Source organism: Lutra lutra, chromosome 5 (genome assembly GCF_902655055.1).
Source record: "Lutra lutra chromosome 5, mLutLut1.2, whole genome shotgun sequence".
Lineage (NCBI taxonomy): Eukaryota > Metazoa > Chordata > Mammalia > Carnivora > Mustelidae > Lutra > Lutra lutra.
In genome coordinates this window covers 121,115,605-121,142,362 of record NC_062282.1, presented here as the reverse complement: position 1 = coordinate 121,142,362, position 26,758 = coordinate 121,115,605, and the positions used below count along the sequence as shown (strand labels likewise).

The 26,758-nt window shown below is 37.9% G+C and overlaps 1 long non-coding RNA gene across 1 annotated transcript; it reads right to left on the bottom strand.

The window, feature by feature from the left end:
* Nucleotides 1–169: 169 nt before the first annotated feature.
* On the bottom strand, nt 170–26,758 carry LOC125101048 (uncharacterized). The gene is made up of 2 exons (XR_007127744.1): nt 26,524–26,758; nt 170–220 (listed from the first exon to the last, which is right to left on the bottom strand). It is a non-coding gene; the product is annotated as an uncharacterized LOC125101048 (long non-coding RNA).

The window sequence follows — 26,758 nt, the reverse complement described above, 5'->3', positions numbered from 1 at the left end:
TAAATGTGAGACTTTATTATATTCTTATCAACATAACTTCCCTTTAAAAAAAAATAAAGGTGTTCAAAACATGTCCCATCCCCTCCAATTATAAGTAAGATTTAACAAAAAGGATAGATAACTTCCTCACTTTCCCATCCTTTGGTGAAATAAATCAAGAAGTTTTCTATATTTTTATTTGCATTCATCTTTGTATTCCTTTCCATACAAAAAGTACATCCTTCAAGTGAACAGCATAAAAATTAACATCCTTGTTTCTTTCAGAGTAGACAGTTTGGCTGCAGAGAAGTAGGGAGTCTGTGTTCCCCTGGGGACAGAAAATTCAGTGGTAGAAACTGGGAAAGAAAAGTCTGTGGAAAGAAAAAAGGGAATGATGAAAATATCCGAGGTCTGGTCTCTGGATTTTTTACTGGGAGGATGCCATTTGGCAGGCGAGAATTCTACCACTGAACCACCAATGCGGGAGGATGCCATTTGGCCTGATAAAGACCAAGTTGTCCTGCCCAATCATCTAACCTAGTGGTTCTTGACTGAAGAAAGTTGTAGGCTAAGAGCTGAGAAAGGGAACTAATGATAACACTGGACATCTGAGCATTAGACTGAAAAAGACAAGTTTGGGTTAAATCAGGTTGCAAAAGTCATATATATGCCCTTCTTGACTGAAAATGTCTGCTGAAAGGGACATATGATTTTCTTATATATTCCCTCAGTTGAAAGCTTTATTCTAGCAAGCAGCATCATCTCTCGACTGAGCTAATGCAACAGCCTCTACTCTTCCTCATTCCACTCTTTTCCAGACTATGGTCCATTCTCTCCAAGGAGCCCGAGATATCTTTGTAAAATACTTTGTAAAAGTATATCACTCCCTGATTAGAACCTATGACACTTCAAATAAATTCAGATTCCTACCATAGCCTGTGAGATCCTGCCTTATCTGGCCCTTGCCTTATTTCTAACCTTCTTCTGTACCCCACCCCAAGTAGTCATTACAAGAGTACTACACTCGCCTCTCAATTCCCCCAGCTTATTCTAGCCTCAGGCCTTTGCACTGCTTATTGTTTCTCCTTAGAGCTCTCCTCTCACAACTGCTCACAGTGACCAAGCTTACTTCAAATACCACTTCCTTCTCCAAACTATCCCATCTAAAGAAGAGCCCGCAACAATTCTCTGACCCATTTAATTTTCTTTACAGCACTTGTTACTAGATGAATTTCTGATGTATTTATCTGCAAGTTTATCATCTCTTTCTCCTTATCAGAACATAGTATCATGAGAGAGGGGTCTTGTTATACCTACCATTGTTCCTGGAGTAGATTATTAACTCCCACTAGGCTTTTATTGAACATATAAATGAATAATGGCAAATAGGGCCTAGATGCTAAATGAAGAAAAGGGAAATGTGTTTATGAGAATAGATTTCTAAAGGGTTGAATGGCTCAGTGGATATTAGGAAAATATCTCAGGGATTAGACCCTCAAAAAATTTTGAGCAATGTTTATATATTCAATTGATTGATGGCTTCAGTCTGGTTTCTTATGTCTGTTATTCAAGGCCTAGCCTCTTGTCAACAGTCAAAAGCCTTTTAGATAATCTATACAGAGAAACTTGGGATAAAAATTCAACAAAGTCCAGATCAAAGTCCAGATCAGAGCTGCAGATTCTAAAAAAAAAAAAAAAAAAAAAAAAAAAGTAAAAGGACCTTTGGGGTGCTCTGCAGTTCTGCTTGATAATTCTGTTACTAATATAGTTACTCAAGCTATAAGAATGAAAGATTGATGAAAATAAAAAATCATTTCAAAGTCACAAAAGGTCCAATGAAAGTCCTCTTTCACAGAAATAAACATATTTAACACCATTTTAAGCTAATATGATATTTAAAATTGGAAAGAATGAGTCATTGATCTGGTAAATAAGAAAATGTGGCACAAACATGGTATCTGTTTGGGAAGTTTATTTATCCATACTTTATAATTAGGCCCATGACTTCTTTTCCTCATATGAGGCTAATTTCACTTGCAAGCTCAAAGCGAATCTTGTTTTAAAAATAGTTCAATGCTCTCTGTTTGTGTTGATGTCCAGATAACCAGTTGTTTCAGATATAACTTTTAAACAGACAATAATAAAGCACATATATTAAGTGGATATTCAAATATTGATGCCATAACAAAATGTTATCTCTTCATAATTTTTAGAGATTCCTTCATCACAGATGCTTCAAGACTCTGGCGTTCACTTCATCCAATTGTTTTCTAAGGCTACAGGCAACTTAACTCAGAATTTCCTGCAAGGCCTCTGAAACACACAGATTCCCGAGCCCCCTTCATAGAGTTTCTATTTCTGTTTCTAGAGATCTAAGCTGAGGTCCAGGAATCTGTATTTGTTTAAAAGGCTTCCCAGGTGTTATTGAGGAGTGGTGCCTGGCTTAGAAACAGTGATTTTATTATTTTATTTTATGTACTTATTTTTGTCTTGAAATAAGCTTTAGTAGCTTATTTTATTTTCTTCACATTTTAATTTAAATTCTAGTTAACTTTGTATGGTAAAATTGGTTTCAGATGCAGAATTGAGTTATTCATCACTTACATGTAACAGCCAGTGCTCATCACAAGTGCGTTCCTTCATACCCATCATCCATTTAGCCCTTCCCCACCTACCTCCCTCCATCACCCTCAGTTTATTCTCTATAGTTAGGAGTCTCTTACAGTTTGCTTCTGTATAGCTCTCTCTCTCTCTATCTTTTTCTCCTAGAAAAATGGGGGTTTCTTTTTTTAAGATTTTACTTATTTATTTGAGAGAGAGGAGAGAGTACATGGCATACAAGCAGGATGAAGGGCAAAAGGAGAGGGAAGGAATCTTGGACAGACTCTATGCTGAGCACAGAGCTCAATCTCACAACCCTGAGATCACAACCTGAGCCAAAAGCAGGAGTTAGATGCTTAACAGACTGAACAACCCAGGTGCCCCCAAAACTGATTTTAATCCAACCTCCAACTCAGTCGAGAACCCTTTCATGAAAATTCCTTGTTACTCAGATGGGTTTTGAGCTCTTCCAGAGTGGGCAATCTCATCTCCATGTAGTTTGTTAATCTTTGTTGGAAATGTCTGATTCTCAGAAAGCTACTGTTTACATTAAACTGAAATGGGTCTGCCAGTGACTTCCTCACATCGGCCTAGGGCTGCCTTCTAGCCTGATAACTTACATATTTTAATACAGCTTTCAGGTCTACCCATGTTTTTCTTCTACAGATAAATAGTTTCCACAAACAATTATTCACAGATCCTTTATCATCTAACGTACCCCTGCATCCCAACACAGCATCTATACTCTCTTTTCAGAGCTTTCTCCATGACTGTCAGACTAGAGTCCCTAAAACAACTAGGAACCACTTGACCCTGCATAGCAGGGCAGCAACATGTTGCCAGAGATCATAAGGAATTGGACATACCCTATAAATTGGTTCTCAAATTCTGACATACTGAATGATGCCATAATGTGAAGACATTGTCACCAGTCCATGGTGAAATGAGAAAAATGGCAAAGTTCATTCAAACTAAAAGGCTATCCTTGATTTCTATACTATATCCTGCCCAAATCCTTTTAAAATTTAATTTTTTAAAATGGAATAATAAGGATACGAATTTGCTTGGTTGGTTTGTTCTACTAGAAAGACAGCCATCCTATGTTGATGAGCCCTTTTTCTTTAAAAGTTGAACTGTCCATGAAGACCAGAATCTGGGAGCCACTGCCCTAGCTTTGCCTCCCTTGACGATATACTATGTTCTACAATCCAACTCTTGCCTGATGAACACGAACCACATCACAAGACACAGTGGCTCACAAACCATTAGAACACTAGAGTCAATGGAGGTTAATTAAAACACAGATTTCCAAAGTGCACTACCAGAAATTATGGTTCAGGAGGTCTGAGGTAAGGCCTGAAATCTACATTTTTAAAGGTCCCTGAATGATCCTGCTAATCATCCAGGATTAGAAAGCTCTTTCATGACGTGCATTTATTCAGTATGTCTTGTTTACGTATTTATGACTTAATATCACCAGGAAACAGAGTTGATTAGGAAAGCAGGGGTCTGGTCAAAAGGAGCCAAGCAGATATTGATATAAAAATATTCAGCCTGCTTCCTTCTTAAGTATGAACACATCTGCAATTATTATCCTTCTCTGCTCTTTTAGCCTTTCCCTTATCTGGCCAGATTCTTTGGTTTAGGTTTAGACCTCCTGGCTCTACCTGCCCAACTCCACCCAATAAGCTATTCCCAACACCCCTGGGCTTTATCAACATTCCTATTAAAAATGAGTGCTGAGAACTATTATTATTATTAACACATAATAATCCCCTTGATAACCTAGATGCCTAACGTTGTTAAAATAGCTTCAGATCACCTTCACTTTTATAGAGGCAACAGCACACTAACCTTATTTGAGGTTTGGACCAATCCACGCTATCTGATTTCACCTAAATTCAAAGAAGCAGTTCTCTTTCATTCAATACAAATGACACTTAAAAAAACTTCCAGTGACACAGCAAAGGAAACAGTCAACAAATCCAAAAGACAACTGACAGAATGGGAGAAGATATTTGCAAACGACATATCAGATAAAAGGCTAGTATCCAAAAATCTATAAATAACTTATCAAACTCAGCACCCAAAGAACAAATAACCCAATCAAGAAATGGGCAGAAGACATGAACAGACATTTCTGCAAAGACATCCAGATGGCCAACAGACACATGAAAAAGTGCTCCACATCACTTGGCATTAGGGAAATATAAATCAAAACCACAGTGAGATAACACCTCACACCAGTCAGAATGGCTAAAATTGAGTCAGGAAATGACAGATGTTGGTGAGGATGCAGAGAAAGGGGAACCCTCCTACACTGTTGGTGGGAATGTAAACTGGTGCAGCCACTCTGGAAAACAGTATGGAGGTTCCTCAAAAAGATGAAAAGAGAGCTACCCTATGACCCAAAAATCACACTACTGGGTATTTACCCTAAAGATACAAACGTAGTGATCCGAAGGGGCACGTGCACCCAGATATTTATAGCAGCAATGTCCACAATAGCCAAACTATGGAAAGAGCCCAGATGTCCATCAACAGATGAGTGAATAAAGAAGATGTGATACACACACACACACACGTATGTATGTATATGTATGTATATATACATGCATGTGTGTATACGTATATATATACGTATACACACATGCATGTATATATACATGTATGTACACACACACACACACACACACACACACACACAAATACTATGCAGCCATCAAAGAAACCCAAAATCTTGCCATTTGCAATGACGTGAATGGAACTAGAGGGTATTATGCTAAACAAAATAAGTCAATCAGAGAAAGACAATTATCATATGATCTCTTTGATATAAGAAATTTGAGAGGCAGGGCAGGGGATTGTGGAGGGTAGGGAGGGAAAAAATGAAACAAGATGGGACCAGGGAGGGAGACAAACCATAAGAAATTCTTAATCCCAGGAAATAAACTGAGGATTTCTGGGGGATGGGAAGGGAGGGATAGGGTGGCTGGGTTATGGACATTGGGGAGGGTATGTGCTATGAGTGCTGTGAACTGTGTAAGACTGATTATTCACAGACCTGCACCCTTGAAGCAAATAATATATGTTAATAAAAAAATAAAAAATTAAAAAATCAAAAATTTATGACCAGAAAAAACAAAACAACAACTACAACAAAAAACAAACTTCTAGTGACACATTTATTCAGCTTAAACACTTTAAGTTATAAATTTTATCATGTTTGCTTCAGTATCTTTTCAATAGATATCATTTTCATTCTAATTTTTCTATCCAACACACTCTCTTTTCCAGGGAATATCTTATATAATGGGTCCTATGTTGTGCAAAGTTGAGAAATATAACATCTATGCTGTCATTCAAATAGCTGATAACATATTTTTCAACAGTAGTGGCAGAAAACACAGTGCTAGTGCTTCTTAATGATTCTGCTTGGAAGTAGCGTTCACCCCTCACATTTCATTGGCCACAGCAAGACACATAGCCAAGACTAACACTGATGCGGGGTGGGGGGGAGAAGTTTTGGAAATTACGGTCATATGTACCTTTCTCCAATTCTTTTGAATTTTTCCCTGTTCTCCAAAATTTCTCAAAGAATATGGTAGTATTACGATCATATCAATTGGACTGTGTATTGCCCAAAATGTAATTTGTCATGATCTGGGAGTTTGAATTTATCTAAAATATTTGTTATCGTTAGACTCCTCTCATTGTATATATCAATAACCTCTTAATGTAATGATCTCTCAATGTTGTCAGCTTAAAGATCATTCTTCTTGGTATAGGCAGAAGAAAAGCGGATGTGTAGTGTTTTGTTTTAACACGATACCATCATTCTCAAGCAATGGACCTATAATTTTCATCTATTGCTCTGAAAATAGCACTAAAAATTGCTGCTGCTGTCTCTAGTGGTTTTTGTGAGCCTCAGCTAATCTTTGGCTTTAATTCTCTTGAAATTCTTATCCCAGTACTTTGTATTCCCCTTAGTTATATGTTCTTTCATGCACCATTTACATAGATATCTTCCAGCTTTATTAGACAGCTTCTCTACCTGCAAATACGCCAGATTTTCTACCTGCCTCTGCATTTTCTTTCCATTGAGAATATTTTAAATTGTGTTACCAGGGCGCCTGGGTGGCTCAGTGGGTTAAGCCGCTGCCTTCAGCTCAGGTCATGATCTCAGGGTCCTGGGATCGAGTCCCACATCGGGCTCTCTGCTCAGCAAGAAGCCTGCTTCCCTCGCTCTCTGCCTGCCTCTCCGTCTGCTTGTGATCTCTCTCTGTCAAATAAATTAAAAAAAAAAAAAATCAAAAAATAAATAAATAAATAAATTGTGTTACCAAAATCTCATAATTCAGCCTTCCTTATCACCATAGAATTATATTCATTTTTTGAGTCTTTTCTTGAAAATATCTTTATTTATTTTTTTAATTTAATTTTTTTATTTTCAGCATAACAGTATTCATTGTTTTTGCAGCACACCCAGTGCTCCATGCAATCCGTGCCCTCTCTAATACCCACCACCTGGTTCTCCCAGCCTCCAACCCCCCGCCTCTTCAAACCCCTCAGATTGTTTTTCAGAGTCCATAGTCTCTCATGGTTCACCTCCCCTTCCAATTTCCCCCAACTCCCTTCTCCTCTCTAACTCCCCTTGTCCTCCATGCTATTTGTTACGCTCCACAAATAAGTGAAACCATATGATAATTGACTCTCTCTGCTTGACTTATTTCACTCAGCATAATCTCTTCCAGTCCCGTCCATGTTGCTACAAAAGTTGGGTATTCATCCTTTCTGATGGAGGCATAATACTCCATAGTGTATATGGATCACATCTTCCTTATCCATTCGTCCGTTGAAGGGCACCTTGGTTCTTTCCACAGTTTGGTGACTGTGGCCATTGCTGCTATAAACATTGGGGTACAGATGGCCCTTCTTTTCACTACATCTGTATCTTTGGGGTAAATACCCAGTAGTGAAATTGCAGGGTCATAGGGAAGCTCGATTTTTAATTTCTTGAGGAATCTCCACACTGTTCTCCAAAGTGGCTGCACCAACTTGCATTCCCACCTTTTTTTGGAAAATATTTCATCAGCTCTTATTTGATAATCCAGAATTATTCTATCCTCATGGGTTTTATTTTATTTTATTTTCATCATGATAAGTGTACTCTTTAATTTCTCATCCCCGCTTTTTCCCATCCCCCTACCTGCCTCTCCTCTGGTAAACACCAGTTTGTTCTCTATAGTTAACAGTCTATTTCTGGATTTCCCCCTCTCTATTTTTCTCTCCCTTTTCCTTTGCTCATCTGTTCTGTTTCTTAGATTCCAAATATGAGTGAGATCTTATAGTATTTGTCTTTCTCTGACTGACTTATTTCACTTAACATTATACTCTCTTGCTCTATCCATGTTGTTGCAAATGGAAAGATTTCATTCTTTTTCATGGCTGAGTAACATTCCTGCAAACACACATACATATATATATATTGCTTCTTCTTTAGAAAATGAATGGTCATCTTTCGAGGGACACTTGGATTGCTTCTGTAGTTTGGCTAATGTGAATGATGCTGCAATAAACATAGGGATGTGTATATCCCTTTGAATTAATGTTTTTATATTTTTTAGGTGAATGTCCAAAGTGTGATTTCTGGATCATAGAGTAGTTCTATTTTGAAATTTTTGAGGTTTATTTTTTTGATGGCATGATTATAAGAAGCAATATAGCAAAAAGGTTAAGAATTCAGTCTCTGGAGATGACATCTGAATCTTGGTTGGGTTTTTGGGTTTTCTTATTTTTTATTTTTTACTCATTTTTTTTTAACTTAAATCAACAAATTCCTAGGAATAGAAAGTAAACAAAATCCTATGGATAAGTGAAATGGAGCACAGGAAGCTGCAGCACAGAACAGAAGGGGGCCTCAGTGAGGGGCACAGCCTAACTTCAAAGGACTTTGGAAAGGCTCCTAGCTCAGACTGAGGAGATATACTGGGGGACAGTAGAAACAAGGCTCTCACTGAATGTTCTTCAATAAAATAGCTGCATTAGTTCTCTCTTTCTCTCTGTTTCTCTGTCTCTCTCTCTCTCTCTGTCTCTCTCTCCACCCCCCCCCCCCCACCACACATGCACACAAGCTCGTAACACACCCCGGGATCTCTGCATGCAGAATAAATGGAAACCCAGTGTTCATTCCTCCAAATTAAAAAAAGCACAGGAAACTAAAGGAATTGAGTAAGCTTCCTGGGAAAAGTACAGGCTGCTAGTGTGAGCTCTGATTACTTTACCCACTCACCCTTGGGCAAATCCTCCAGATAATAAGCTCTACCTACATACCAAGAGCCTTCAATTCAGCGAGGAGACATCTTGGGGAAAGAAACTGCCAAGAAAACCTGCAGCCTCAACCTGGAATAATCAACCTAAACAAGAATAAGAATAAACCTAAATAGTAGTTAGCAAGGACTACCAGACATATGAGGAAGACTAACAGCATCAGCTGTAGACTCAGTAGAATATAGTGGAAGTGCAAGGAAATGAAGAAACTGGTTTTTCTTTAATTCTAATTAGAATACTCAGAAGTTTTAAAAAAACATTTATTTATTTATTTTAGAGAGATGGGGTGGGGGAGGCAGAGGGAAAAAGTGAATCTCAAGCAGCCTTCCCCACGGAGTGTGGAGCCTGACGTGGGCCTTGATCTCACAACCCTGAGATCATGACCTGAGTCAAAATCAAGAGTCCAAAGATAAATCAACTAAGTCACTCAGGCACCCCAAGAATCCTCAGAAGTTTTTAAATGATGTTGTAATCTTAAAAACAGGAATAAGAATCTATAAAAATAGCACAGATCACAGTAAGAACCAGGTCTTAGAAATCTTTTAAATGCAAAGCTGAAAAATTCATAAAAAAGCAGCAAAAAATTTAAAATATCATAACATAGAATGAAAAAATACAGAAATGAAACACATGATGGAGAATATGAGAATCACAAAGTATCAATCCACAAAGTTCAATGTCCAGCCCACTGGGGTTCCAGAATGAGGACAAAGAAAATAAAGGAAAGGAAATTATTTAAAAAAAAAAAAAAAGGAATAAAATACAGAAAGACACAAGCCATCACACTGAAAGGGCCCCTGAATATTTTCACCATCTTATATAGCATTGATTTAATAGACAAACTTAAAGTTGAGAGAACAAGAAACAAAACACACTATTACTGTAGGTGAAAAAAGTAACAACAGAAAACCTGAAACTAAAATATAATACCATATATTAGGGGAAAGAATGGAAGAAAAGCTGAGAAGTGTTTCAACAAGTTATATCTACAACATTCACAGCAGTAAATCAATAATAATTAAAATTGATTAATCAAGAAGTAAGTTAGTAGATTATATTCACCATAACTAAATATAGTAATACCCATATTACTATAGTTATAGAAGAAACCACTAAAAAAGTTAAAAGTGAGAAGAATGAGATTTGCCAAAAAGAGAAGAGTATATTTTGCCACTGAATCTCTATAGTAGATGATTTTTTTAATTTAGTATCTCATGCTCTATTCAGGCTAGTATATTTTTGTGCAGCATAAAACCTTAGGCCTATATAGACAGCAAGTAATGAATTGTGTGATAAAACAGTATGACCCATCGCCAGGCTCTATGGAAGTATGCAGACAGCTTTAGGTGGGAGAGTGGATCACTGACTGGGCTGACCTCAGGTGAACGTCATCCCTTGGGTAACTACAAAGGCATTTGAGTCTCCTTCCAAAACCCCAGGCAAGACTGTTTTCAGCTTGACTGAGCTGCCAAGATTCCCATACCTCAGTAGAAATGAGACTTTTCATTGGATGCCATTCTGTCATATCAAGCTTGGGTTTCAGTACCTCTATTAAGCTGTGCCCTTGCATTAGAATTTAAGAATATAAAACAAGATTCTTTTGTAATTGTTTTTAACTTCAGAGTCCCAGCTACTGAGTTGAAATATTTACTTCAAGAAAAATGAGTGCCTACTTTGTGCAAGGCACTGTGGGAAATACACATGTAAACCAGACAGATTGGGTTCTCATAAGGACCTTAGGAACCACCAAATGAGAGAGTTATACGCAACTAATTTTAATACAAGACCAAATGCAAGTGAAATGGAGCATAAAGAAGGAAGAGAAGGCTTTCAATTTAGGAAGGGATCAGGAAAGTCTAAGTACAGAGCTGTCAGAAGTGAGCTGGGATCCTGGGCCTTGCGTCAACAGGATGCCTTCTGGCTAGTGCTATGATACAGCTATGACTTGGTACATAATCTGCCAGTGATGTTATCTGAGCTGTACCTGCCCTGGCCAAAGACAATGTCACTATCTCTAGTTTGAAGTGGCTTTTAATTTCTGCTGAGTAAATGTTCATTCCAAATGCCTTGCTTACCCACATATATGCATTTTCCTGGGAAGATATGAATTTGTAAAGCATAACAAGTTTAGAATTCTGTGTTGTAGTATAGGCAAACCAGAACTCATTCACAACTCCAACTAAATCCAAACTTCTGGGTTGTTTCTACTTAAAAAGCATCTCTCAACATGTGTTCATGTCCCTGTCTCTACATTTTACCCGCAAATCCGGAAGATTAAAGAACCGGAGAATGCTAAAATTGGAAGGGATCTCGGCTATTATTCAATATAATCCTATCATTTTACAGATGAGGAAACTAGGCCAAGATACAGTAAATGTGACTTCCCAAGGTTACACAACTATGAAGAGGAAAGACTGGACTTAAACCAACTTTTTGAATTCAGATCCAGAAGCTCTTTCTTCTGGAGATTATGGTGAAAGAAAAGTAGGGGGACAGAAAAAAAAATAAAAGATAATAAAGAAATAAAAAGTAATGCTTAATTTATTGGCAATAGACCTAGAATTATCAGTGTTTCTGAAATAAATTCCAAATAACTTTAAAGGGACATTTAAAAAAAAATTTTTTTATAAACATATAATGTATTATTAGCCCCAGGGGTACAGGTCTGTGAATCGCCAGGTTTACACATTTCACAGCACTCACCATAGCACATACCCCCCTAATGTCCATAACCTCACCACCCTCTCCCTACCCCCTTCCCCCAGCAACCCTCAGTTTGTTTTGTGACATTAAGAGTCTCTTATGGTTTGTCTCCCTCCTGATCCCATCTTGTTTCATTTATTCTTTTCCTAACCCAAACCCCCCACGTTGCATCTCCACTTCCTCATATCAGGGAGATCATATGATAGCTGTCTTTCTCCAATTGACTTATTTTGCTAAGCATAATACTGAAGGGACATATTTTTATTGAGACCTTTCTACTTGGAAAAAACGCACACATATTGGCTACCAAAATACAAAATATTTCTTTTCAAACTATTTTAATTTTTAAATTATTTAAATTATTAATTATTTAAAAAATGAATAGTTTTGTTAAAATACAGGGAAATGGTAATTAGCCAATCATCTACTACACATATATAATTTTTGTTTCATCAAAGCAAAAACAGGAATTAGTTTTAAAATAGGTATTCCCTTGTTATACCTAATATTATACATCCAGAGACATCATATTTTTAAAATAAACCATATTAGAATGAAGACTGTATTGTATTTGTTCACGACTATCAGCATGTCATATAGTCCTCGGCTTATAGAATATACTCGATAAATAGTAGTTGAATAAATAAATAATAATAATAAATTAATTAATTAATACCATCTAGCATTTGAATTTCCTACCAACCTTGTAAAGCATACATTATGTCCAATACCATATGGACATATGGGAACCATATGGTCCAACACCATTTTTTACCATGTAAATATGGTAAAAATCTGGCCTACAATACCATTATTTGGATGCGTTCAAAACTTTACCTATCCTTCATTTAAAATCAATCCATCCTTTCCCAAAATGGACTCCATAATTAAAGGCCTTTCTCTAGACCCAGCTGTAAGTAAATCCTAGGTAAAGCCATAGACTGTGCAGAATACTGCTTCTGCTTTCCTCCCTTCCTTACCCAGCCTGAGAGAGGGTTCTGGAGGTGAAGCCCACATCTGGCCCCAGACCCTGCTCTGAAGCTCAAAAGAGGGCCTCTAGACTTGCCCAGAGTTTCCAGTTCAAATCACCAGATGCCTTCTCAGCTCTATAGACCACTAAGACCACTAAGAGGCTGACTAGGAGACACCCTGGAATTGCGGAGGGAACTTCTCATCCAAAGGGCTGTTTGCCAGGGCATAAGGTATGGAAGTATACATCAGAAAGAGAACAGAGAGATAACTCACAAAGTTTAACAGAGAATATTAAAAACCCCACTGAGGAAGTTGAAGATGGATCCTAAATATAAAAGGCATTTATTTAAGAATGAAAAATTTTAAAAATATTATGCATGTAAATAAGAAGTTAACATAGCTCTTATTATTTTCTTCCTCCATTTTATAGAAATAAGAAAAATGTTTTGAAAACTGATATCACTGAGGTTTCCCAATTGTTTAAAAAACAACAAATGAAATGAGTACTTCTAATCTTTTTTGGTATGTTTATACAACAAAAAAAGGAATGTTATATAATAGCCCCTAACTTGTCTATTTTAATGTCTGCATATTTATACAGCTAACTATAAACAAAATATTACAAGTTCGGCCTTTTTTTCCCCCAATTATTTGTATGTAAAGTCACTTAAAGTATAAAATATTATTTTTCCCTATTATCCTAGTAAAGATATAACCAAGATCAAGATATTGAGAAAAATAAAAACACAGGGCCACTGTTAGTGTAGCCAGGTTCTTCCTACCTTGGCTTCTACCACTGAGTCACCGTTGATGTTCTAGACACCTGTTCCCCCCACCCCCACTTATCACCAGCTGAGAAACAAAGGCCTGAAACACAGTTACGCACAGAGAAAGGAGAAAAAGCTGCCAAGAGTGGTTTGCAAGTCTTGATAACCTCCGTGTGAGGTTGCTGTGGCTCTTCAAGACCATTTGATGTCCTGTGTCCCAAGTGCACCTCACAAGGGGACAGCAGCCCTGGGGAGGAGGCAAAAGTCAAAGACAGGACTAGATGCACAGGATCTAGAAACTCATCGGGACTGGGCTACACCCCAGGAAGAAAGACTTTTGCACTAACTCCAGGCGGGGAGAAAAACCCTGATAGCTCAACTTTGCACTTTCCTAACAAAACTGAACCAAGGGCTAAACATAATCTGGAAACTTTCAGCCCAAATGAAGATTTTAAGAGATGCTATCAGGGAATGAAGAAATAACAGCTTGCTCATCTTATAAGCAATGTAAGCACTGGAAGCATGTTTCCTGTTGTGAATATTCTGAGACACACATGCATTCTTATCTGACGGCAAGAAGAGAAAACAACTGCAAGAAGGGTATAAGAAAAAGAAGAAGGAAAGCCAGATATTTAGTTACAAATTTGTGGATAGACATACATTAGCATATGGAACAATTATCTTGAATAAACTGATCATCTGTTTGGCAGTTTGGTTCTGGACGCAGCTTGGACTTTTCCAGGACTGTGGAGGCTGGACAGCTGAACTTTCCCACAAGGTCAGGGAGATCTGTTTCCTCACCAGGTTGATCCAAACTGGACTTCCTTGTTCTCGCATCCACTGTCTGCATGAAGAAATTATAGTTTGAACTTTTTCCTCAACTACAGTAATTAAATATTTCCACTGAGTTTGTGACCTATTTTACCTGAAATGTGAAAATGCCTTATTTTATCTTTTTCTAAAATATTCTTAACCTCAGTAATCTTTATTCTTTCTAAACGTTTTCTTTAATGAGTCCTTCCTTTTCTCATTTTTCAGATTTTTCCTTTTTTCATTTTAACTTTCTTTTCTTTTGTCATTTTCTAAGTAGTTAAAAAGGAGGAAAAAAAATGGAAATAAGCAGAGAATGCTCATTGGAGTAAATGTTTCCAGCATGACTTTCCCACTGACGTTTTCCACATGCAGGGCAGGTAAGAAGTAGATAAAGGATTGAGAGTTGTGAAAGGCCACTGACTCCCAGCTCATATTTGTGAGGTTAGACCTCTGATATTACCACCCAAGGAGGCTCTATATCATCCGAGAGATATGCCACAATACTAACAGAAGACATTTATCTCACTACATTAGAAATGTGTTCCATGGCTAATTTTACCTCTTATAGTCTGCTATGAACAAATATTCATTCACATATATATCCTCATATTTGTATCTTATAATTTCTCATAAAAAATAAAATTAAACATATTGTATGTTTTCTGTGTCAAAGGGGCTACTTTGTTAAATGTAAGTGTGTAAGAATGTTACTTTGTATAATCCTGTTTGGTCACCTCATTCTTAACAATTCCCAAAGCTTCAAGAAAAGCAATAAAAGGCCTTTCCAAACTTTGAGATAAGCTGGTCACAGATTAAACAAATGTGTTACAACTCTGAACATGGCTCATGCCACAGAATTCTTTATCTCACATTTTCTTTTCCAGCAGCTCTAAACCACTTAGTGTTGTCTATACATGGCAAGCTCTCTCATGCTCCTGTACACGTTACTCCTTCTGCCTCAAATATCATTTTCTACTTCATCTTATTTCTCTCCCAAAAGTGATTCAGTTCAACTCCACCTTCTCTGTGTGACTTTCTCTGATAACTTCTTGCATCAATTCACCTGCGAGGCCCTGTGCTAGATGTTAAGTCAGCAAAATGAAAACACTGCACCTACCCTCAAGATGCACGTATAACACAGTGGTCCAAAGGGGTATTTCAGGAACATTTTGTGATAAGGGTCAGAAAGTGGATCAGGGAAGGTTTCCTGGATGAGGTAAGAGCTGAATCAAAATTTGAGAGGCATGTAAAAACTACTGAACAGAAGAAAGAAGGAGGGGAGTTCATTCAAAACAGAAACTATGATGAAGCAAAGCTGGGGAGAAAGAATGCTAATTGAGAGGTAAATATGCCATTTAAGGGAGAGCAGATTTCATTTTTTTTTTCCTTGAAGGCAATAGGGATCGTTTAAGCAAAGGAATGAGATGATCTGATGTAACTTTTAGAAACTGTAGAGATCAGATCAGAGAGAACAGGACCAAGGCAGTTAGGAGACTTCTTTGTAAAGGAGATGATATGTGTACTTAGAATGGGAATGAAGGAGATGAAAGAGAATTTGCAAATTTGAAAGAGATAGCTGAGTGAGAAGTGAAAGGCCTTGGTGATAGATTGGGTGTGATACACAAGGGATGGAAACTAGTCAAGAGGGAATCCCTAGTTTCTCTGCCTTCTTCCTTAGTGAACAGTGAGAACTTCATTGAAATCAGGAATCCAAGAAGCTGAGTTTTGAATTTGTTGAACAGGAGAGGCCTGTGGAACATCTATGTTGAAAGGCAACTGTCTGTGTGGCCACTACTTGCAGCATGACCTAACATTACCACACTGGGATTGTCTATCTTCTCTAACTTTAACTTTCCCTAGATAAGAAGCACTGTCCAATCTAAAAACCATCCCTTCAGGGTACCTAAATGAGCCCATGCTCCCTGTGACAAAGTTCTCCCATTCTCTCTCTCTCTCTCTCATTAAAGCAGCGCTAACTCAGAAAAATATCCTGTAAGGCTGGAAGTCCATTACCCCTTCTGGAGATAGCAAAAATATGCACTGAAGAAAGAAAGGCTATTTTCCCTTTATTTTAATTCAATTTTGAATTCTATTTCCTACCCATTTTCAAAGGGACCATTGTTTCAGAAGAACTGAGTACTTTCTAAGGTAAATAAATAGAGTGAATAACAATCTTGTTTAAGAGCCCAACTTATTAACAGAAAACATGTGTAGACTTAAGCATTAAAAATAAATATGCCTTTAAAGATGACCTGGGAGGCTTCTTACCTGCCAAGAACAGAGTTCAAGACCTCAGAAAGTCTGTTTTCCCAGAAATGGTAGATTATATTGCTAATGATGGCAAGGGCATTAAACCATAAGTTTTTTTTTTTTCTCCCTATAATTTTGGTACTATTTAGGTAAGTTTTGTAATAGTCTGAAATAAGAGAAGTACTCTCAAGACTGATCTTGGGTTGTGAAAATTGGGTCTATGATTTCATCCTTTGGAAGAATGTTTTCAGTTCCTGCTTTTCTTTCCAGGCATGTACATTTGGGATGAGCTCTTCTTATATTTGAATTACATCTTAGTGGTCTTGGTTCTGTTGGTTTACACAAGTATAAATTCATTTTTAGAGCATTTCCTGTCATATGTAGTTTAGTTTAATTGAGCATTTTTTAAAGTTTTTTTTTTTTTTTTTTTTTTTTAAGAAAGAGAGAGGGGTGGGGGACAGTGAGGAAGGGAGACAGAAAAGCAGACCCTGTGCTGAGCACAGAGCTCCACTGGGAACTAGATCTCAAGACCCTGAGATCGCGACCTGAGCCAAAACCAGGAGTCGGCTGCTTAACCAACCGAGCCACCCCGGCGCCCCTAATTGAGCATTTTTAATAAAGAGTATAGTTCTTTTTTCAATATTCTTATTTATTCCAAATTAGAAGATGATTTCTAAAGGTTGTTATGAATCAACATGACAATTACCAGCAGCAGAATGTCTCCAAATGGACCATAGGGAGTGGCAGATCCAGAGGCAGGTCAGCTTGTGGAAGAGAAATGGATGTTGTCTTCCACATTCAATGACTTGTCTGGTTTTCAAATGATGAATAAACAGATGAGTCAGTTTCTCTTTTTCTAAGGGACTTTACATGATTAGGGTCAGAAACTCAGCAAAGAAAAATCTTCCTTGGTTTTATAATGGTGAGCTGAGGAGATGCCACAGTGATTCATTTTCAAGGTGCTGGCTATTTTCAAACAACTGCTGGGAGACCTTGCTGTTCCCTGTACTTGGGAGGCTGGTCCTAGCGCATGCACAAATTCTGCTTGCCATATGAGCAAAAGTGAGATCATACGGGTTGATGCTGGCAGAGTCTCTGAGAGCACAGTAATTCATGCTGTCAGTTACTATCAGCAGCAATTTGCTTCTGGATTGGTTCCTGTGAGCACTCATGTGAGTATTCTGCACAAAGGACCAGCGTGCAATATTCTCTTGGATTTCAGGGACTTAGTGCAGTTTCAACATATAATCAAAAGTGCCACGTAGTTCACCACCTCGCATTTTGTTTTAAAGAGACAGAGGCTTAAAATCGGATTTCTTTCTTCTCTCCAAAAAAGGAACTGGATGGCGACGTGGAACTATCTTTAGAGCTCTCTGTTGGTGCTTCCCTGGATTATAGCCTGTTGGTCAAGTGTAGAGTACTTTTTTTTTTTTTTAAACTGTCATTCCACTGTCCCCACAATAATAAAAATCAAAATTTTGCTTACTCACAAAACTTCACTTATTAGATTCAAATCACATATATGGTCAACTCTTGAAAGATTTTATTTTTATTTATTTGTCAGAGAGAGAGAGAGTGAGAGAGCAAGAACACAAGCAGAAGGAAAAGTAGGCAGAGGAAGAAACTGCCAACCAAGGAACCTGATACGGGACTCCATCTCAGGACCCCGGGAACATGACCTGAGCCAAAAGGTAGATGCTTAACTGACTGAGCCACCCAGGTGTCCCTATGATCAACTCTTAATTACTATAAGGCAAATATAAAGAGAAATGAAAAGTTCCCTCCAGTTGTTTAGTATCATAATGGTACATTCCTCCAAGTTTCCACAAAATTCTATGTCAGGGAAGTTTGGATGCTGTAGACCTAGCTTAAAGGCACATTACTAAAGAACCTCTGCGGGGACACCTAGGTAGCTCTGTCGGCTAAGCATCTGACTCTTGATTTCAGCTCAGGTCATGATCTCAGGGTTCTTGAGCCTTGTGTCCAGCTCCATGCTCAGTGTGGAGTCTGCTTGAGATTCTCTTTCCCTCTGCCCCTCCCTCCTGCTTGCTCCCATTCTCACTGAAATAAATAAATAAAATCTTGAAAAAAAAATTTCTGCAAAACAATATAACTTCATTGAGTTCCAAATAATTTTAAGACATTAAGAGCTCTCTTGCTGCCAGTGTACCCACTAGTCTCTTTCTGTTTAATGCTTACTATTGAGAATCCATGGGATTCAGGATTATGGAGCAATCCTGAACAGAAGGGTTTAGGAGGAAGGAAAAGACACTCCCTGTGTCTGAGAAATGGTAGTTTAGTTTCACTCAGAAAAGTGAAAAATACACCCAAGTCTCAAGTGCCACTGTCAACAACATATATATTCTTTTGTATTAATCTATAATCTCTTGACTGTTTCCAGTTGAAAAATTACTTCCATACTGTATCAAGCTCAAAAATGCTCAAAACCATGGCATCTTACTTGATTAACATTATTACTCAGCCATAAAAAAGGAGGAGATCGTGCCATCTGCAACAACATGGATGGACCTAGAGGATATTATGCTAAGTGAAATCAGTCAGACTGAAAAAGACAAATACCGTATGATTTCACTTATATATGGAATCTAAAAAGCAAGTGAAGAAACAAATAAAAAGCAGAATGAGTCCTAGAAATATAGAGAACAGATGAATGGCTGTCAGTGGGGAGATGGGGGTGGGGGCTGGGCAAAATGAGAGAAGGGAAGTGGGAGATACAAGCTTCCAGTTATGGATGAAGAAGTCACAGGAATAAAAGGCACAGCATAAGGAATATAGTTAATGATATTGTAATAGTGTTGTATGGTGACAGATAGTAGCTCTACTTGTGGTAAATGTAGTGTAATTTATAAACCTATAGAATCACTATACTGTATACCTGAGACTGAGGTAACATTGTGTGTCAACTATACTCAATAAATAAATAGTCTTTGTCAGATAATTTAAAAAAAAATTTCTTACATTTAAGATCTACCTTCCTCTATCTCTAGAATATAGACTAATGAGGGGAGGGACTTCTGTTTCTTCACTTATGTATTCCCAGGGCCTGGAACAGGGCATGGTGCATGGGAGGCACTTAAAAATGTGTTAAATGAATGGAATAGTGTCCTATTCTTCAGCCTAAAGTCCTATCTCTCTTGAACAAGTCTTACTAGCCCATCGGTTACTGATTTCTGCTCAGTCTGCTGGCATCTTCTCTCTCATCACTTTTCTTCTATATAATTCAGCCAAATGCAGATTGTATGCAGTTTCTTAAATGTACCATGTTTTGTCTCCCTGGAGGCCTTTGCATATGTTCCTCCATTTAGAAGACTTTCCTCTCCTACTCCCCTGTTCCTTTCTCGGGGAAATTTTTCTTTGTTCTTCAGTCTCTTGTTTCAGAAAGTCTTAACCTGGTGTCCAAAACAGAGCCAAACAGGCTTTTAGTACCCTGTGATTCCATAGCAGCACTTACCATTTGGACAGTCATTGCTATATGGCAGTGACATAACTAGTGGCATCATGATATTTGTGAAATTATCCATCAGTATTTAGGCTTCAAAGGAGCTCACAAAGAAATTAGCATGATCCTCTTAGAACTGGCATAAAAATATTTTTAAAAAATAATCAGGATATACTGGAAGTCACAACAGTATAAGGAAACCATCATATCTCTAAAACTACTGAGTGGAAGCATCACTCCAGATGAATGATTAAAACATAAATAAGCAGCATCTGTGTGAAAGTTAATAGATTGTTTCATAGATAGTTGCTTCTTGCTATTCAAGTCTCAGTAAAATGTCACTTCCTCAGAGAGGATATCATTGACTATCCTATGGAAAGTTACCCCAGTCACTATTGCCCTGCTTATCACCTTCCTTTCAATTCTCTCTCTTTGATATTGTCCTAATTATTTCTGTGTTTACTAGTTTATTTTCAGTTCTCCCCTCTAAATGACAGTCCATGAAAACAGGGACATTGTGTATTTTGTTCAGTGTTTTTTATTCCTAGAACCTGGATGAGAGCTTGGCACTCTAGCAGATGTTCAATAAAAAATTTTTTTTAATTTAAAACATTCCTTATCAATACTATTATTCCAGTGATAATTCTTCTTATACTTTTTTTTTTTTTTGCAAATTGTACAAGTTTAGGTCATAATACAGAACACATTTGACATTCATGTGGACTATACCCCAGACTCTTTTTAAATCCCACAACTGCAAATAACATAGCACAGAATTTCTACCATTTTAGGTACTGCATTATATCCAGTTTAACATCTCAATCTTATCAGTTCTTGTGCAGCAGACCTTTGTCACTCTTTGCAGCCACCCTAAATCTTTTGAACATTTTTTCCTATATAAGAGGAATCTCAAACTTTTTTGTCATACTTCCACAAAGTAGAAGCCAGAAACCCACTTTCCCAGACACTAGCTCTCTATATCACTATTACTACCAACAAGAAACATCCACATACAACTTGGATTTGTAAGAGAACACTGAATTCATAAGCAGAAACCATCTAAAAATTCGTTTTCTATTGAGTGTAGTTGGATAGGTACCCAGGTTTGTGGGAAGCCATGGTAGAAATTCTGGCATCCACTGACCAGAATAAGCAATGGAAGTTATGGTGTCTGTGTCCAGCAATGATGACAGTGTGGCTTTTGCTGGACCCATCAGTACTGTTCTTTAGGCATCTTGAATGCATGGCATCTAAGTCTGATTCCTTGGTTCTTCCAGAGAATCTATGAACCACATGATATCCTCTAAAAAATTCCTTTCCTGCTTAAAGAAACTAAAAAGGGATTTGTTGTTTGCAATTTAAACAGATAAAATATCTGACTATGAATTATTATTCTTTCTGTGTTTTTTAATTTATTCTAAAATGTTTAAGACATTCACAAAGGCCATTTCTTTCTTAGCCCTAGAACTTTTCTATATATATCCATCACTGGAGGTAGCAGTTGGCCTTATTCTTGCAGAAAGATGTTCATCACTTTATCACTTCATAACCATAAAAGCCTACAAACTGAGATGGAAGGGCACTAGATTGGTGGTGGTACTCATTCACTTGCTATGAGACTTACTCCTACACATCAGCTTCATGTTTGGGATACATACTTTAGACACAGTGGATTACTATAAACCAAGTGCATTTGGGATCTCTAAAGAATGATCTAGAACATTATGTTCAATAATGGTCTAGACAATGGTCCCAGTGGTCTAGACAACAAATACAAAACCTATAATTATGTCTATTAATTTCCTAGAAATCTGAATTCATGAATGAGGACAAGAAATCTGGGCCTTGCATGATCTAGCTCTTGTCTACACTATTCAAATCAACCCCATAATTTCCAATGCTACTTTTCAGTTAAGCTATCTTTTCCAAAATATTTATTTATTTATTTTAGAGAGTGAGTGAGCATGAGTGGGGTGGGGGGGCAGAGGGAGAAAATGTTTGATAAAATACAGCATACTTTCTTGATAAAAAAAACTCTCAAGAAAGTAGGGATAGAAGGAACATACCTCAACATCATAAAGGCCATATATGAAAGACCCACAGTGGGGAAAAACTGAGAGCTTTTCCCCTAAAGTCAGGAACATGACAAGGATTCAGCAAATGGCATTGGTAAAATTGAGCAGCAACATGCAGAAGGATGAAACTGGACTGCTTTCTTATACCACATACAAAAATAAATTCAAAATGGATGAAAAACCTAAATGTGAGACAGGAATCCATCAAAATCCTAGAGGACAACACAGACAGCAACCTTTTTAATCTTGGCCACAGCAATTTCTTACTAGACACATCACCAGAGGCAAGGGAAACAAAAGCAAAAATGAACTATTGGGACTTAATCAAGATAAAAAATTCTGCACAGCAAAGGAAACAATGAACAAATCTAAACAGCAACCCATGGAATGGGAAAAGATATTTGCAAATGACATATTGGACAAAGGGCTAGTATCCAAAATCTATAAAGAACTTATCAAACTCAACACCCCAAAAATAAAAAATCCAGTTAAGAAATGGGCAGAAGACATGAACAGACATCTCTCCAAAGAAGACATACAAATTGTTAACAGACACATGAAAAAGTGCTCAACGTCACTCATCATTGGGGAAATCAAGTAAAACCACAATGAGATATCACCTCACACCATTCAGAATGGCTAAAATTAAGTCAGGAAATGACAGAAGTTGGGGACAATGCAGAGAAAGGGGAACCCTCTTACACTGGTGGGAATGCAAACTGGTGCAGCCACTCTGGAAAACAGCATGGAGGTTCCTCAAAAAGTTAAAAATAGAACTACCCTACAACCTAGCAATTGCACTAGTAGGTATTTGTCCAAAGGACACAAACATTGTGATTCAAAGGGGCACATGCATTCCAAAGTTTATAGTGGCAATGTCAGTAGTAGCCAAACTATGGAATGTGCCCAGATGTCCATCTACAGATGAATGGATAAGGAAGATGTGGCATATAGATATACACACACATTTATATAGTTTGGAATATTACTGAGGCATCAAAAAGAATGAAATCTTGACACATGTAATAATGTGGATGGAACTAGACTGTATTATGCTAAGCAAAATCAGTAAGTTGGAAAAAAACAAATACCATACAATTTCACTGATATGTGGAATTTAAGAAACAACACAGATGGATATAGGGAAAGAGAAGGAAAAATAAAATAAAAACAGAATGGGAGATAAACCTTAAGAGACTCTTAATTAGAGGGAATAAACTGAGGGTTGCTGGAGGGGATGTGGGTGGGGGATGGGATAACTGGGTTATGGGCATTAAGGAGGGCACTTGATGTAATGAGCCTGGGTATTATACGCAAATGTTGAATCACTAAATTCTATCCCTGAAACTAATACTACACTACATGTTAACTAAGTTGAATTTTTAAAAAATCTTGAAAGAAAAGAAAAAGAAAAAGGAAAGGGATGGAAGGAAGGGAGGGAAGGAAGACTGGAGGAGGGCAGACTTGAGGTGTAAATGGAAACAACCCATATAATTGATTCTTACATTATGTAACTCTTTAACTTTATTTTAAAGATTTTATTTATTTATCTGACAGACAGACAGAGAATCCAAACAGGGAAAGCAGCAGAGGGAGAGGGAAAAGCAGCCTTCCCGCTAAGTAGGGAACCTGATGCAGTCCTTGATCCCAGGACCATCAGGACCTGAGCCAAAGGCAGACACTTAACTGACTTAGCCACCCAGGCACCCCTCTTTAACAGTCTTTTTTTAAAAAGATATTTATCTATCTATCTATCTATCTATCTATCTATCTATCTATCTATCTATCAGAGAGTGGGAGAGAGAGTACACAAGCATGCAGAGTGGCAGCAGAGGCAGAGAGAGAAGCAGGCTCCCCGCTGAGCAAGGAGCCTAATGTGGGACTTGATCCCAGGATCCTGGGGTCATGACCTGAGCCAAAGGCAGCCACTTAACCTACTGAGCCACCCAGGCATCCCCTCTTTAACATTCTTAATAGTCCATCTCTACCCAAACCCAACACACACACACACACACACACACACACACACACACACACACACACACACACACGACCTCCCTCCCCAGGGAATAGGGGACTCAGCCCAGCTGTGGCTCAGGTTTCTGCTCTATCCTCCTCCATTTCATTTGTCTTCCTTTACCACCAACCCAAAGACAACATCTGTTCAGCTGGTGGGAAAAAAGACTGAGGAATCTGCTGAGTTGTCAAGACTTCCACTAGCAGTTTCTCCTCTCCTGTTACCCAATTGCCTGAGCCCTCTTAGAGCCCTCCCTTTCTCCTCAGCACTTCCAATCTTTTCAAAATCAAAATATTTATAACCACTAAATGACAATGACTTCAGTACAGAACCACCTCTACATCTCTTCCAAGAAACCCCAATTTTCATGTCCCAGCCACTACCAAGGCTTCATCAACCTTCCTCACACCATTCCAGGACCATTCCAGGATCTTTTAGCCAGTACAGTACCTGGTACTTCTGTCTGACAGACAGACTCAGGGCAAAAAGAGAGAGAAAAGTGGAAAATATTGGATCCAGGCTTATGACATTTGTTCACATTATTGGCCAACCCAAGGCATAATGTTAACCAGGAACAGTCTCCTTCTTTCTTTCCTTCCTTCCTCTCTTCCTCCCTTCTTCTCTTCTTCCCTTTCTTTTTGCCTATTTTCTCCACACCACCTCTTTCTGCTTTCTGGTTGATCCTCCTCTTCCTTAAAACAACTTCCAGGCTGTCAGAGACCATTTCTTTCTATTCTCTTCTGTGTCCCATTGCACAGAACAAAGAGGAACTCAGTAGGTCCACCATCCTCCTGATCTTACCTTGCAATGCCTCCTCCCATGTAAGCAAATCTTACTCCTCATGGATTCGATTACTTCAAATTCTGCTAGATGATGGGCTAGCCAGACCAATCCTCTGGACTGGAGCCAAAACGAACTTGCATCCTGAATATAGCTTAGTTTTAACCCATATAGGAAAGAGTAGTTCAGCTCTTTGCTTTTGATATTCTCTACCTCATGTTGTATTATATGTGACTATGTCTCATCTCCCACACATGACTGTGAGCAAAGGACTGATATTTATTTTTCTATCTTCTACATACTTTGTACATAAATGTACTCAATACATTTTACCAGGTGAGTACATTACACACACACACACACACACACACACACACACACACACACACACCTATATATCTAACTATCTATTAAGCAACTGATAGCTAAAAGTTTAATAAGTGCAGGGGTACCTGGGTGGCTCAGTCATTGAGCATCCAACTCTTGATTTTGGCTCAGTCATGATCTCAGAGTTGTGGAATCAAGTCTCACATGGGGCTCCCTCCTCAGCATGGAATCTGCTCCAGATTCTCTCTCTCCCTCTCTCTCTGCCCCTCCTTCTGCTCTTACACTCTCTCTCTTTAAAAATAAATAAAATCTTTTTTTTTAAAGCTTACAAAGGACAGATTAATAGAAGGAAATTAACATATAAAGAAAGCCACCTACCATCACCACAGGGGAGGTTAGCCCCTCCTACACTGCCCTTCCAGGTAGGGAGAGAGAAAGGCACAAAAGCAGAAGGTGCTGATTCACAGGGTCTTCCAAGTACAAAGACCGTAGAGAATAAGCATAGCTCACATCCTCTCTGCTGTTTATCCCTGAACATTCTGTAGGGATTTCATCAGCATTTTTAAAAAATGAGTATATATTCTCCACAGTGGAATCTCCTGATTTAATTTTTTTCCTTCTTAAGTTTAAAGGAAAGTCTACATCAGACTTCAGCTGGCTCCTAGACTTTTGCCAGTCTGAACACACCTGGCAAACAAAACAGCTGGCTTGAACAACTGAAGGTCACAAAATGCAAAATTATTAGTGCTACTAAATCAAATTAAGCATTAATAATATAATCAGGGTAATTAACCTAATTTTCAACACACATATTGAAGCATGAAATAAAAACAACTGGCATTTATTCTACATTCTCCTCACTAAGGCTTCACTATCTACTTAAAGTTGTGCTGACAATCATTTACGTGAAATACACATTTATCAATTTTTCATAGGAAATCTCCTCTTGTGATCAACTGCAACATCTACTTCTGCTTACATATTAGATGTCGATGCTTACTGCACATTCATATAACAAATATAAAGCATCTTTTACACTAAATGTCAAGTATGCTTTCATCAGTGTTCTCATAACAGTAACCCTAGGGGAGAGTGGGCCACTGCAGCAGAACTGTAATTTATGGTCCTTACCCAGGACAGAAACATAAAATTCTTGATTTTTCATTTCCTCTATAATTACTGCCCACCCCCCTTAATCATATTATAATAGATCCTCAAGTATAATGTGAGTAAAGATCTCTGGTCCTGAAAGCAAATGAAATGATGGTGAGGGTGGCATAGAAATACAGTTATTAAAAACTGGTTAAACAGGGATCGTCCTAGCATTCAGATCGGCGAAAGAAGCAATCAAAGGCTGTTGCTGACGGGAACAGATTGTATGATAAAAAACAATAAAAGGCATTGAAATAAAATTTGCTGTAAGTCTTCCATGGATCAGCGTGTACTTACAAATTAAAAATCCATGACTGACTCTTTTCATGGTCTCTCCTCTCTTTGGTCAGTCATATGTCTTTCCAGGATACACACTGGATATGGGTGGCTACAGAGATGTGGTAACATCTTATTTAAGTTCTAGTATGCATTGTTAGGCCACTTTTTGTCTTGAGATTTTTTTTTTTTTTCTTTTTTTCCACTGGTGTTATATTTCTAGAGCTGTGGTTTGTTTCTTTTGTGCAGTTCTTTG